This window comes from Bos grunniens, chromosome 19 (assembly GCF_055505025.1).
Source record: "Bos grunniens cultivar Pamir isolate PY7600 chromosome 19, Bosgru_T2T1.0, whole genome shotgun sequence".
Classification (NCBI taxonomy): domain Eukaryota; kingdom Metazoa; phylum Chordata; class Mammalia; order Artiodactyla; family Bovidae; genus Bos; species Bos grunniens.
The window spans coordinates 33,207,654-33,221,536 of NC_141183.1; the positions used below are offsets into that span (position 1 = coordinate 33,207,654).

At 49.0% G+C, this 13,883-nt stretch overlaps 1 protein-coding gene and 1 long non-coding RNA gene across 8 annotated transcripts in view; one reads left to right on the forward strand and one right to left on the reverse strand.

Annotated features, from left to right (window-relative positions):
- Positions 1 to 13,883, reverse strand: part of SHISA6 (shisa family member 6) — a 262,969-nt gene that overhangs the window by 115,960 nt on the left and 133,126 nt on the right. The gene's annotated exons all lie outside the window — the stretch shown is intronic.
- On the forward strand, positions 1,267 to 13,476 carry LOC147352015 (uncharacterized). 2 transcript variants are annotated; one of them, XR_015147877.1, is made up of 2 exons: positions 1,267 to 1,528; positions 2,395 to 13,476. It is a non-coding gene; the product is annotated as an uncharacterized LOC147352015 (long non-coding RNA). The 2 variants fall into 2 exon arrangements; XR_015147878.1 differs by having other exon boundaries at positions 1,267 to 1,523.

The following is a 13,883-nucleotide window of genomic DNA, read 5'->3' on the forward strand; positions in this document are numbered from 1 at the left end:
CAAATCTTTGTGGACTATAGCCTGCCAGGCTGCTCTGTCCATGGAATTCTCCAGGCAACAATACTGGAGAAGCTAACAAGACACTAATTCTTTAGACCTCTTAAGGATGGAGGGGGGGAGGATAGAAAAAGACAGGACGACAAAGATGAAGGGACAGCGATTGATCATCATATGCATGTGGGCCTCCCAAATGGTGCTAGTGGTAAAGAACCCGCCTGCCAATGCAGGAGACATGAGATGAGGGTTCAATCCCTGCGTTGGGAAGATCTCCTGGAGGAGGGAATGGCAACCCACCCCAGTATTCTTGCCTGGAGAATCTCATGGACAGAGGAGCCTGGCGGGCTACAGTCCATGGAGTTGCAGAGAGTTGGATACGACTGAAGCAACTGAGCATGCACACATACATGTGGTGGGTCTCTGTACCACGTGCCTCTGTGGTTGTGTAAGTGTGCAACACAGATTGCTCTTGGAGAAGGAGAGAAGCCAAGGAATCATTAACCAACAATTGGGAATTACTTTTCTGTGCGCAGGGAATATACTGAACGTACCAGCTTTGGTAAGGTCGCTGTTGGTTATCTTAGAAACAGATACGTTTCCTCGAGCTCTTCTGTGATGATATGTATTGTCTAGCCGGCTGGAAAGAAAATGCAGTGCCCAGCTGGTGGGAAATGGATTCTGGAGAGTGGTTGGGATGGGGAATAAGGAGCAGAATCACAGACCCACTCTGGCAGGAAACAGCTCCCAGACCAGCCCTTCTCAGCAGGGCTCATGCAGTTATAACCTGGGAAGGTGTAGACATGACTCAGATACTATGACTCAGGGGATTGGTCGGGGGTTCAGCCTGGACAATGGGTGTGCATGCTAAGTTGCTTGAGTCATGTCCAACTCTTTGCAACCCTATAGACTGTAGCCCACATGGTTCTTCTGTCCATGGGATTTCCCAGGCAAGAATGCTGGAGTGGGTTGCCACGCCCTCCTTTAGGGGATCTTCCCAACCCAGGGATCGAACCTGTGTCTCTTATGGCTCCTGCATCAGCATACGGGTTCTTTACCACTAGAGCCACCTGGGATCCCCAGGGGATTCTAAGATGTGCCCAAAGTTGAGAAGCTTAACTCTCTACCTTTGTCACCTAAAGCTTGTTCCCAGACCAGCATTAACCCCAGGAGCTTGTCAGAAATGTTGTATCACAAGCCCTGCCCCAGACCTATTGGGTCAGAATCTGCATTTTAACAACATCTCCAGGTGAATCAGATGCACATGGGAGTTTGTGTTGCACTGACCACAGCAGGGCATCAGAATCACCTGAGAAGCTTCTCAGAGTTACAGATTTGCACTTCTGACAATGATGAGTCAAGAGGTTTCGGATGTAGCCTTCCATCTGCAACTCTTTTTTTAAGCTTTGGTGAGTCTGATAAGCAAGTGGAGATGAGGACCACTGCCCTACTCTGCAGAGAGAGTTGAACGAGGGTCCAGCGTGGAAAGATCTGGGGAAGACTGCTCTTATGCAGAAAGTGGGGAGCAGGTGAGGTGAGAGCTCCCCATTCTCACATAAAAGGAGCCCACCTTGGGAGGAAGAGCAGCCCGTAATTCAGAGATTTTGTACGAGGGCTGTCCAGCCCCTTGTAGTCGCAGAAGGAAGAGATGGGGATAATGAACAGGCCCAGAGGTTTACATCCTTGTTGTGCTATTAAACGATTCAACTTCAGTGTGACTCTCCAGAAAGAAAGTCTAGGGACAGAGAGCTTACATCTGCTGTGCTTATCTGCACGTGTCTACACATGTGTGTGCATATGTGTGTGTAGTGCCTCCCTGGTGCCCGTCCTTGGCATCTTTAGTTCTTTTAAGAAAGTCTCTCCACTGAGGAGTCCTTGTGAGTGCCCGCTGCACTGTCAGAAGGGAGAGGACAAACAGGTGACGGGCCAGAGAGAAATAAAAATGTGACTTAACCACAGGCATTTTCTCTCCTCTTCCTCTGTTGGGATGGAGTGGGAAACACTTTAGTGTCTGGGCCACCAGGGTATTGGGACTCTGCTCCACCCTCATTCTGATCTTCAGTGCAGACGAGGGCCCTGATGTCATGCCCTGCCCAGTGAGATTCTTGCCAATAGATGTTCCAGTACCTGGCACTGGGTCAAATGCATAGAATGAATGAATGAATGGGTGGATGAATGAATGAACGAACAAATGAATGAATGAATGGGTGAATAGATGAATGAATGAATTGTTAGCTAAGTAGATGAATGTATAAAAAGTCTGTTATTCCTATTGCAACTATTCTGTTCATTCAGAAGAACAAAGGAGAGCGTCTCAGAATCACCTGTGCCAGGAGTTTTCACTGAGTCAGGCTCTGATCTCCCTGGAAGCTTCTAATATTTTTCTTTTCCTTTTGACAGAACACCTCGCTTCTTTGGCTGAAGTGTATAATTTCCTACCTAGGACTTGAGTGGTGCCTCAGTCCTCATCAGCAAGAACAAGACAAGAGGTGTGAGGGTTTCCTGAGCCCAGGGTGTGGCCTTGGGGCGGCAAGGCCTGCCCCCTTCGCCCCCACCCCAAGATTTCCCAGGGTTGGTGCCCCTGAGTGGCCCCAGTGGGACCTCCCTGGGACTGACTGACAAGGCCTCTGGGAATACCTCCAGCCCTCCTTCTCCTCTGCCTCCAGTCACCCAGGGAGGGGAGCGGATTGAGAACATATTTAGAAGATGTGTTCATTGTTGCTTTAAAAAATCTCCTCTGTAATTAGGTACTCTGGGGGTAGTCAACCACGAAAAGCCACAACCAGTGCTGTCAAGTCCCATAAAACAAAAGAGAAACCAATTAATCAAAATGAAGAAGAAGCTGGCTGAGTCTCAGCACCTGTCTGAGCCACTCACGCCTCCAGCCACCCAAATGGCAACCTCGACTCTCAGGCAAGCCCCCCTCCACTTGCGCTTTCCCAGAGCCTGTGTTGTGTTGACGCAAGGACACTAGGTCCTTGACCACTCTCCCAAAAATCCAACTCATCAATTTTGGGGCCAGCGGCTTTGTTGTATTCCCCCAGTAAAACTTCCAGAATGGGCCCTTGAACCTGTCTGTGGCAAGCAAAGTAAAACAATCAGGTTCTTAGTCCTTTTTGCATCATAGTGGCTCCTAGGACATATCTGAATCCACAGGAAGAGACTGAGGTACAAAGACTTGCTTGGCCTCCATCCGGTGACCTGATAGCTTTTGAACTTTCTCCAGTCAAAGGTGAGTCTTAGGAGTGATGGCTAACAAATTGAGTGATTCCAGAGAGTGTGGGTTTTGGTGAGAATGCTTCATGAAGCCTCAGCTGTATTAGCATAACCGCCAAGAAGCATGGTCTCTCGTGGCCACTGAGCAATCCCAAGCCACAAGGGATGAATTCTCTCTCAGCCCTGCCTCTTCATGAAGGAGATGCTTCTGGGTACCAAGGACCAAAGACAGGAGGAGGCTGTGAGGCAGTCAATCCAGGCAGAGTACCACAGTGCTCTCCACCGAGTGCAATCACCAAGTATTGTCTGACCCTGACCCAATGGAAGGACCTGCACCTCCCTGCATCTTCCAAACGACACCCCTTCTCATTGCCTTATGGGAGGGAGTCAGTCTCAACTGCCTAGCCTACAGCTTCCACTGAGCAGCAACACACCCCAGACTAGTGAGTATCTGATTGCCTCTCCCAGTGCAGGAAGGACACCTCTCTCTGCTCTCTTGAAGTCTAGCATGCCCCCGTGGCTAACTCTGGCCAGTGATGTGAGTGGAGGTCCCATGCATCACATCGAAGTGGGAGTATTTACAGGCTGCTGTGCTGTTTCTCCCGCTGCTGTTCCCCTCCCATGTCAGCTGAGGAGATCCGCATTTTAACTGCATACAGTGACTCCGGGGACTTCCCTGGTGGTCCAGTGGTTAAGACTCCGTGATTCCACTGCAGGGGGCATGGGTTCAGTCTCTGGTCAGGGAACTCAGATCCTGCATGCCTTGAGATGCAGCCAAAAACAAATAAAAGCTCTTTTAAAAAATTATTTTAAATAGAAGTGACTCAGAGTAAAGTTAGGGTATGTCTCCCCCCAACAGTGAATCTGGTGGGCTCAGAACACCTCTCTTAAGTGGGAGAAAGAGGTCTGGGGCAAAGGGAACAGCACTTCTGAGGACTGAGAGTCAAGGACAGTGTACGTTTACTAGCCCTTGGAGTCGATGCGAATCGATTAGGTAAGAAACCTCCTGCTTACAGAGTGAACTTCTAGAGGAACAGGGATCCTCTACTTAAGCCAGCCTTCCCCAACCTTTTTGAGACCATGAAACCAGGGACCGGTTTCATGGGAGACAATTTTTCCACGAACCTAGAGGGGGTGGAGGGATGGTTTGGGGATGATTCAAGTGCATTACACTTATTATGCACTTTATGTCTACTATTATTACATCAGCTCCACCTCAGATCATGAGGCATTAGATCCCAGAGGTTGGAAACCTCTGCTTTAAACAGTCTTTGAGAGCTCTGACTCTCTCTGGGAAATGGTGGACTAAGAAAGCTGGATCATTCTCAAGACATATTCCTCCACACCCACTTCCGATATGGCCAAGAGAGATCATGGGAAATGGGGAAACTTCTGGAGGGTGGAACCAGCGAGCCAGAGCAAACACTGAATGAGCAAGTGCCCCCCACCCCATCCTCCTCATCTGCCTCTCTAGGATGACGACAGAATTCTATTGTCAATGACATAAGATTTAGTTCTCTATCCGTTAGAACTCATGATCACCAGCTAGGTTTTCCTCAGTCAGTGGCAAAAGCAGAAAGTCACTCTTGCATCACATACAACATAAGGCCATGTGCTACGGTTGATCAACTAAGACTTTATCACATGTGTGTAGCTTTATGCATTTGCCAGGATATTCCACAAACCCTCTCCATCTCTCTGTTGTATAATACAGTCAAAAGCATCATAATCAGAGAGCCTTGGCCTTCATTCTAGCTCTGTTATTTCTAGCTGTGTGTTCAACATAACCAGAACCTGCCCAGATTTTAAATTACATTTAACGAAAGAAGATGAAATGGTTGGATGGCATCACTGACTCGATGGACATGAGTCTGAGTAAGCTCCGGGAGTTGGTGATGGATAGGGAAGCCTGGCATCCTGCAGTCCATGGAGTCGCAAAGAGTTGGACACGAGTGAGCGCCTGAACTGAACGAAAGAAGAAAAAGTAACAAATCTCAGCAAATTATCTTTCTAGTCCCCTCTACAAGCCTTGTGGTGAACAAGGTCAGCCTGGAAATAAAATAAACTATATGAAAGAGAGCAGAGAAGGAGATAGCAGCAAGCCTAGGAATGATCTAAAACTCCTGTCAAAATGAGAAAGTTCACCCTAAGAATGCAAACACAGGAAAAATGTTCTGGTAGGTCAGAGTACTGACTACACGCAATTCAAAGCGACAGTCTTCTGAAATATTGCATCTGGGTGAGAAGAAGGTAAAAGTTAAGGAAGAATCTTTGGAGATTGGCTGATAAAAAGAACAACCACAGCAAGGCGGGAATGGGGCCCTATAAGACAAAAGAACACAAAAATGTCTAAGGACATTCATCTCCTTCCTAATAATAATATGTTAGATAAATTGCATTTTCTATACTAGTAGAAAAGATACCATTTCAATAGGAATCTGATCACTTCCACCAGTCATAAAATAGATAAGAGACTTCCCTGGTGGTCCAGTGGTTAAGAATTCACCTTGAAATGCAGAGGACTCCAGTTCTATCCCTGGTCAGGGAACTAAGATCCCACATGCCTCGGAGAAGTAGAGCCTGCCTGCTGCTACTAAGATCCAGTGCAGCCAAACAGATAAAGAAAACAGACAGAAGGAATAGGAATAAACACACAGGAATCTACCGTTAAAAAACATAAGATGAGACTTCAAACACCTCTGCTAATAACAATTTTCTTCCAATCCCGCACAAAAATAAACATGAAGCAAAAGAAAACTGAACACGACACTCTGAACTGAGTTAGATTTAAAAACGCATTTGTGGTTATTTAAAAAAAAAAAAACCACCTTGAAACAGAACTTCAAAACATTAAAAACAAGTGGCAAAAGGGAGACAGAAATTTAGAGAGAATTCACTGAACACATGAAAGATGTGAGAGAAAAAGACAAAATGAAGACTAAAGTACAAGATGCCTAGGAAAGAAGAGAGCCAAAACAAAACGTATTAAAGGCATGGTTGAAAAAGGCACGAGGCGAACGAGAGAATAAAAAGGAACTAGTGAAAGCAAAACAAGTCACATAAAACGTGGCGGCACGGGAAGACAGGAAGGGAAAAACAGCGTCCCTATATTTAGAGCCCATTCAAGAGAAAAACAAAACTGTGGAAGATAACTAATACACAAAAATGTAATTCAGCCAAACTTGCTTTAAATTAAAAGAAGGTTGGATGGTACCTATCAAGACAGTCCACCAGGTACCTGGAAGATGTACTCAGCATGATCATCTCTGATGTCCTTGAAGAACTCACAGACTTCAAAAATAAAAATTATCAAGGCTTTCAAGCAAAGAGATAACTTACAAAATCAGAAGAATAAACTGTCAGGCTTCAAAAGAAATAAGATTTCTAAAAAAAAAAAAAAAAAAAAATACCATACAGAGCAAGGCGACGCTGGAACAGCATTTCCAAAAATCTCAAGAAAATAAAGGGCATCTTGCAGAAAAGTTTACAGGTAGGCAGAGGCAGATGCAAAGAAGCAAACTGATTCTCCCCAAGATCACATTCACCTGCAACAACATCTCAGGGCTCCCCACCCCCAGGTTAGTGCTGTTTCAATCCATTCGTTCACTCATTCACTTGTATATTGGCAAAAATCCACTAATCTTGAAGACAGAAGAGGAGAAAGGAGGAAGGGAAGGGGGTGGCTGGTGACCATCAGCTAGAATTTCGAACTCAGTCTGTGTCTATCCTGTGCCTGGGAAACTCAGGACTCTGCCTCCCCCCAGCCTTTCTAGTTTCCTTTCCTGCCATGCCGTTACAGATGTGCTATGACCCCATCACTCTCCTGCCTCCCACTACAGGTGTGGATGGCCCATCACTTTCCTGCACGCCCATGGAGGTGAGCTATGGCCCCTGAACCCCTCTGTGGTATCATCACCCACCATCACACTGGCGTTTCTACATCCATGCCTTTGTTCCAGAAGCACCCACCCACACACAAAGTGTCTTCCCTGTCCCAGTCTTGGCTCACGTTCTTCCAGCCCTGCAAGGACCATCTCCATTCCTGTCTCCAACAGGTGGCCGTTTAGGACTCCTTCATTCAGAGGCAATGGTTTCCTCTTTTAAACCCCTTCTGCTTTTCTCAGGATCAGGATTCTTGGCACCTCTCAATTGTTTGCTTGGCAGGAATCACTGCCTGGTTTCTGGAAGGCAGGCACCATTGTACTTATCTTTGCTCAACTAATACTTAAGTTTCATTGAAGTGGATAAATCCCTATGACTCAGACTTCTGAGCAGGTCACTGGAGTCTTAGGAGGTCCTTTTGCCTCACCCTCAAAGCTTAGGTGTGGGCATGCGTGCTCAGTTGCTCATTGGTATCCAACTCTTTGCGACCCCATAGACTGTGGCCCTCTAAGCTCCTCTGTCCTTAGGATTCTCCAGGCAAGAATAGTGGAGTGGATTGCCATTTCCTCCTCCAGGGGATCTTCCTGACCTAGGGATTGAACACCAGTCTCCTGCATTGCAGGCAGATTCTTTACCACTGAGCCACTTGGGAAAGCCCTAATTAGCAGTCCTCAAGTTTTAGGAATATGCAGTTGCCGTGAAGTCCTGATAGCTGTTGATTGAGAAGCATCCTCTCCTGGTGACAGACTCCAGCTGGCAGAGATAGCATTGCCACCGCCTTTCCAGGACTGGACGGCCCAACAGCTTAGCTGTCAGGGTTCCTAAGACTTGGCAATGAGCAGCAGAGAGGGAGGAAAGCCATTGCCAAGGGCTGGCTCCTGGGAAAGGGAGATTCCTAACTTGGATGACCGGTCAGTGCCAAGATCAGTGCCAGGAAGAGACTGTACTGGCCTGGGGTCATCTTGAGCTATGGGTCACGGCAAGAGAAACCTTGGACCTGGCACCAGCAGGAGACAGAAAAATAAGAACAGAGCTCAGAGCTGCAAGACCTCTGGCTGGGCCAGCTGGCCTCTGCGAACAAAGAACTTGATCTTCCTTCTCTCTCAAGGTCACTCATTCGTATCCTACTCTTTGCAACCCCATGGACTGTAGCCCGCCAGTTCCTCTGTCCATGGAATTTTCCAGGCAAGAACACTGGAGTAGTAGCTATTCCCTTCCCCAGGGGATCTTCCCAATCCAGGGACTGAACCTGAGTCTCCTGCACTGCAGGCAGATTCTTTACTGTCTGAGCCATGGGAGAAGCCCCCTTGACCTTCTGTCTTCTCCCAATGAGGCTGAAAGAGACTATTAAAGAGTCAGGGTGCTAAAGGCATCCTGTATGCCTCCTCCTCCTCCTGTTTGAGCAGAAAAGGAGTCAGGCTGGCAGAAGCCCAGGAGTGAGGGGTGTTTCCTTGACCCCAGTGTACCAGTGAGACTTCTCTCTTGCCCCACTGGTAGAGACTAAGACCTCACTCTACCTGGGTTACTTCTCCCTGGAGAACACCCTACAGGTAAGAGATGAAACTTCCCAAGGCAAGATTTACAGTGCATCCTTCTCCTTGGTTCTGTAACACCCCCCCTCTCCTTACATCAGCCCAGCAGACTGTCCCAGTGGACTGGCCATGTATCCGACGTGGGCTGACTGTGGTGCCCACAAACAAGCATTAAACACAGACACGTGCAGTCCAGGACTCAGCCAATGGCCTGATGGATGGGAATCTTTCTCTGTGTCACCTTTACCAAGTTAGTGTGAATTGGTGATACTTTCAACCTAAGAACTGCTCTTGTGAAAGTGTTAGTTGCTTAGTCATGTCCAGCCCTCTGCGACCCCATGGACTGTAGCCCACCAGGCTTCTCTGTCCATGGGATTTTCCAGGCAAGAATACTGGAGTGGGTTGCCATTACCTTCTCCAGGGAATCTTCCCAACCCAGGGATTGAACCCAGATCTACTGCACTGCAGATGGATTCTTTACTATCTGAACTACCAGGGAAGCCCAGAACAGCCCTGAAAAGGATGGAAAACTTGTGGACTGATGTCTTGATGCCTTGAGTGAGTCTCTCAGTGGTAAACTGGGTAGTCCCACCTCAGAGGTGGAATTGTGGGCAACTCAGGAAGTGGGCCCAGGGCACCATGCTTCTCAGATTGACTTGCAAGGCTTTAACTGCTGCTAAAACTAGTCTCAGTGGAGAGGGAGTCCTGGGCCACACTGAGGAGGGACATAGAGCCATTACTTCTTCCTGGAGAGTCAGGGGTGTGCTTGTCAGTAAGACTAACATGGAAAAGACGGTCCTGTGGAAAAGCTGCCTTTAGGCAAAATGGCTAAGTTTGCAAGTGGAAGTGGTCCATTGAGCAGCTCTCAGAGGGACCACCCTGGGTTTTGCATTGTCTTATTTTCTTTTCTTCTGTCTGAACAGCAGTTACATTGAGAAAGGGATTCACTGGGTGAGTGCCAAATTCAACATTCATGCAGATCCATCCTTGCTTCTGATGCAATCAATTCTGACCAATTAGCCACCAGGTGAGGTTGGCTCAATTCTAACAAAACACGGCAGCACACTGATGCTATGCGTTTATTTCCCTGAGTGTGAGGCTTAGAGGTGGTCTGTGTGTGCTGACTCCGAGCAAGCAAAGTACCACTGAGTAAAGCTGAGCACACCGAGGCCTGGTTCTCAGTGTTCAGTGGTTAATCAGGAGTCAGTAGGCAGAGGAAACCAAGAGAGTGGATCAGAACCATCAGTAGGCAGCTTAGAGCTTTGTTGCCCTCAGCCCAGAATTCCAGAGGTTCTCTGGCCTCCTCCCACTCCATCCTGGATCCCCCAGCCTACGGAAAGGCACAGGATAGAACACTGCCAGGTGGTGCTGGCTTCTCAGAGGCCGGTCTCCGGCAAGCCAGGCCCACCTTCATCCGCTTTCACTATAGCTCCCAGTTAATTGTTGCCATGGCGACCGGACGCCTTCTGAGCTCTTGGAGTCCAGCCCTTAAACACCTTGGTGTAGTCAAGCCCACTTGCTCCCCTGGCTCCCCAGAGTGTGGAAATATCTAAGCTGGATTTCTGGAGCCAAATGGCACAGGGGTCTCCTTGCCACAGTCCACAGGGTGTTCAGATCCTGGTGCGGGGGTGGTGGTCTCTGGTTCAGCAGAGGCCGATGCACCTGTTCTGTCATTTCCAGAAGAGCAGATCTAACTTCAAACCTTGCGTTACAGGCGACCATGGCAGCAGCTGGGAGGGGTGAGCATGGGCCCATGAGTGCCTGGGGTTCAGGCCAGCAGCGGGGCTCAGACCAGGGCTGCGGGCAGACAACACAGCAGAACAGTGCTGGCGGTGGAGGACCACAAAGCCCACCCGGAACCAGAGAGCCGAAGCAGGACTCCTGCAATTGACCCGCCGCTCCATTCAGTCACCCACTCCCACTGTTACCCCTCAGACCTCATCATCACAGGAAGCTCATGCCTCCTGTGTCCACCCATCACGCTGATCACAAGGCTCTAGGCCTCTGCCCTGATGTTTTGGCCCTGGTAGACCTTTTTCCCAGACTCCTCACTGGCTGACACATGTGCCTTTGTGAGTGCTAGAATCCATATCTGGCCTTGTTCTCTTCTTGGGGAGCAGGTGCCACTGGCCCAGCCTCTAGAATTCCCCAAGCCCCCTGCCCCTAGCTGCCGTTGTTCCTCTTCCTCTTTGGATTTGGGGGTTGAGCAGCTGGGGTGCCACCTCTGCCACTGCCCTCCTTGCTGAGCCCCCCAAAACTGGTATCAGGATGGTCACTTCTCCAGTTCTGATCTCAGCACCAGCTCCAACACCCCCCACCCCCATAGCATTTACACACCTCGCCTTATTCTCTGCCTGAGACCCAATGGAGAGTGTGCTCTGCGGCAGGAATGGGCACTCCCAGCCTAGTCCCAGGGAATGCCATCTACACAGAATGAAGCGATCCATCCAGGGTCTTTCTGTGGGTCTGGGATGCACCCCACAGGGCTCTGGCCTTGTCTCCATCTTGTTGAGGGGAATCCCAAGGCCTCTGAGGCTGTGTGGGTACCAGCAGCATTCTCATCCCACTTCTCTGAACTCTAGAGATGGGTGTGGAAGATGCTCTGAAACCAGACAGGCTGCGCCTGCTCACACATCCTCATGAAGGGTGACCAACTGACCTCATCCGCCCTGGACAGAGGGGTTTCTTAGGACACAGGCCTTTCTGAGCTAAAACTGGAACAGCCCTGGGCAAACTGGGATGTCTGGTCACCCTAATACACTGGATGACCCTGCTTCCTGAATCACTGAGCAGGGATCACATATGCCCATCTGCATGCATCTGTGACTGAATATCCCACCTGAAGTCTGTGACTCTGGGCGGATTTTGCTCCTAGACAAGGCCAGCCCCTCCCCTGCCGGGTGACAAATGCCACTTGTTCTCGCCTATTAAAGATGTCACTTCTAAAATACATCCCTCCCACTCCGGCATAATCAGTTTGCCCTTTGTTACTGGACCATTCCTATCAGCATACGAATATCACATGTATTGTGATTTCCCACATCAGAAAAAAAAGAAGACTCTTTACATCACACTCCTTTCTAGCTTCCTCCCTCATTCTCCACTCCCCTTCACTTTAGAACTCTGGAGGGTTGTCTGTTCCTGCAGTCTCCTTTTCCTCTTCACCCTTTTTTAAATAATAAAAGATTATTTTCACAATCCTTTTTAACTTTTATTAGGGAACATTTCAAACATCTCCCCGAATAGTGAGACAAGCGTAATGAACCTTCATCTTCCCATCACTCAGTCTGCTCAGATCCTGTAGCAGCACAACGCAGGCATCAGTCATTCTCTCTTGCATCCATCAGTCGAAAAGCCTTCCCCAGATCGCCCCTGCCAAGCTCACATGACCTCCACGTTGTGGGTCACACTGTGGTCACTTCTCAGGCTTCATCTCCTCCTTCATCTCACACCTTATCACAGCTGATGACTCTCTCCCAGAAACATGTTTTTTTTTTTTTTTCCTCCCACTTGATTTTCAAGATGCCACCCAGCCCTGCTTTTCTTGCTTCCTGGCTGCCCGCTCCTGACTGGTCTCCTCTGCAGGTCCCTCCTCACCTTCCCACCGTCATCTCTCTCCCGGAGCCTCTGCTCCCCTGGGAAGCCTCGCTCACCCTGGGGAACCCATGTCACCAGCGTCAGGCTTCCTGTACCAGAAACTCCCACGGTTACATCCCCAGCCAGGACATCTCCCCTGAACTTGTCCACATGGTTGATTAAGAAGCCTCTAAAACTTACTATGAAGCCAGCGTGAATTCGCATCAGCCCCAGCCTCCGTCAAGACCCTGGTCCTCCCACTGACATCGTCTTCCTAACGCCTCAGGGCACAAGTGTTATGTTTTCATTCCACCTGGAGTGGCAACCAGATCCCTAAGTGGTCCCCAGGCCCTGGGTGGTCCAGCCCCGCTCTGACCTCACCCCCTCCCGCCCGCAGCCTGGCCCCATCTGCTCCAGCCTCACAGCTATCCCTGTGCCAGCTGGTAGGGTGGGGGCAGTGGGCAGCTGTTCCCGCCACCTGGGAGACCCTCCCCCCAAATCCCAGAGGACTTGACCTTTGACCTCCTTCGGTCTTTGCTCAAATGCCACTTTTATTCTCGAGCATCTGGATGTTCTTTTCAACAACTCCAGCTCCTCCCGCATTCCCTGCCTCATTTTGCCCCATAGCTTTTAACTCCCTGACATGCTTCGTAGATGTACTCCTTTACATCTATCATCTCTCTCTGGCATGTAAGTCTATCGGCTGCATCCTCAGGCCTAGAGGAGTAGCTGGCATGCAGCAGGTGCTCAGCTTACGTGCTGACCTGGGCAGCAGTGCCTGCCTCTTCCAAAGGGGACTCACTTTGAGGCACCTGTCAGCAAAGAATCTATCGGTCCATCTTTCTCTTCACACACACACACACACACACACACACACACACACACGGGTGGAAAGGACCGAGGACAGTGCGGGTTGGCACAGGTGTACCTGCTGTCACTGCCGCTCAGAAGGACTCTAGGCCTGGTGTGGCCTGGGCTACCCTGGTGGAGGCCATAGTAATACAGTATGGTCATGTGGGGCTTTTGGAAAAGAGTCTTCAGGCTCTCTCCTGCAGACTTAAAAAGAACCACCCTGCTTGAGATCTTTCACCAAACTGCCCAAATACCAGAGGGTCTCCATAGGGGTGTTCATTGAGACAGACTTTGAAAAATTATCTAAGAGGAGGCTGAGTTTCCTCTCTGGAAGGACAGACCCTACTCATCTGGAGTAAATGCTCCAACTCCTGATTTGTGTTCCTTTTAAAAAAAAAATTAAAAGTATATATGAAGTATGCCATATATGTGTATTACATACTTTACATATATTACCATTTTAAATTGACTTACAGTGTGCTGTCAGATTCTGACCCATCTTCTCTTTATGGCTTCCTCTATTGCAACATGTGTCTTCTATGAAAGAGCCATCGCTCACCAAGTGCTCACGACGTGTGGGTCTCACCGACCCACCACCCACACGCCACCTCAGCCCCCTCCATCCTCACGAGGCAGGATGCGTGGGGCTTGAGCAGCATCTTTAGAAGCAGGTATGAATGTAACCTCACAAAAACACCCCGAGCCAGAAGCACCCAATTGAGCTGCTCCCCAGTTCCTGACCCACAGAAACTGTGTGAGATAAGAAATGTTTATTGTGGGTTGAAAATGCTCCCTTCTAATTTCTTTCAGAGTGATGGGTATTTACCCCAA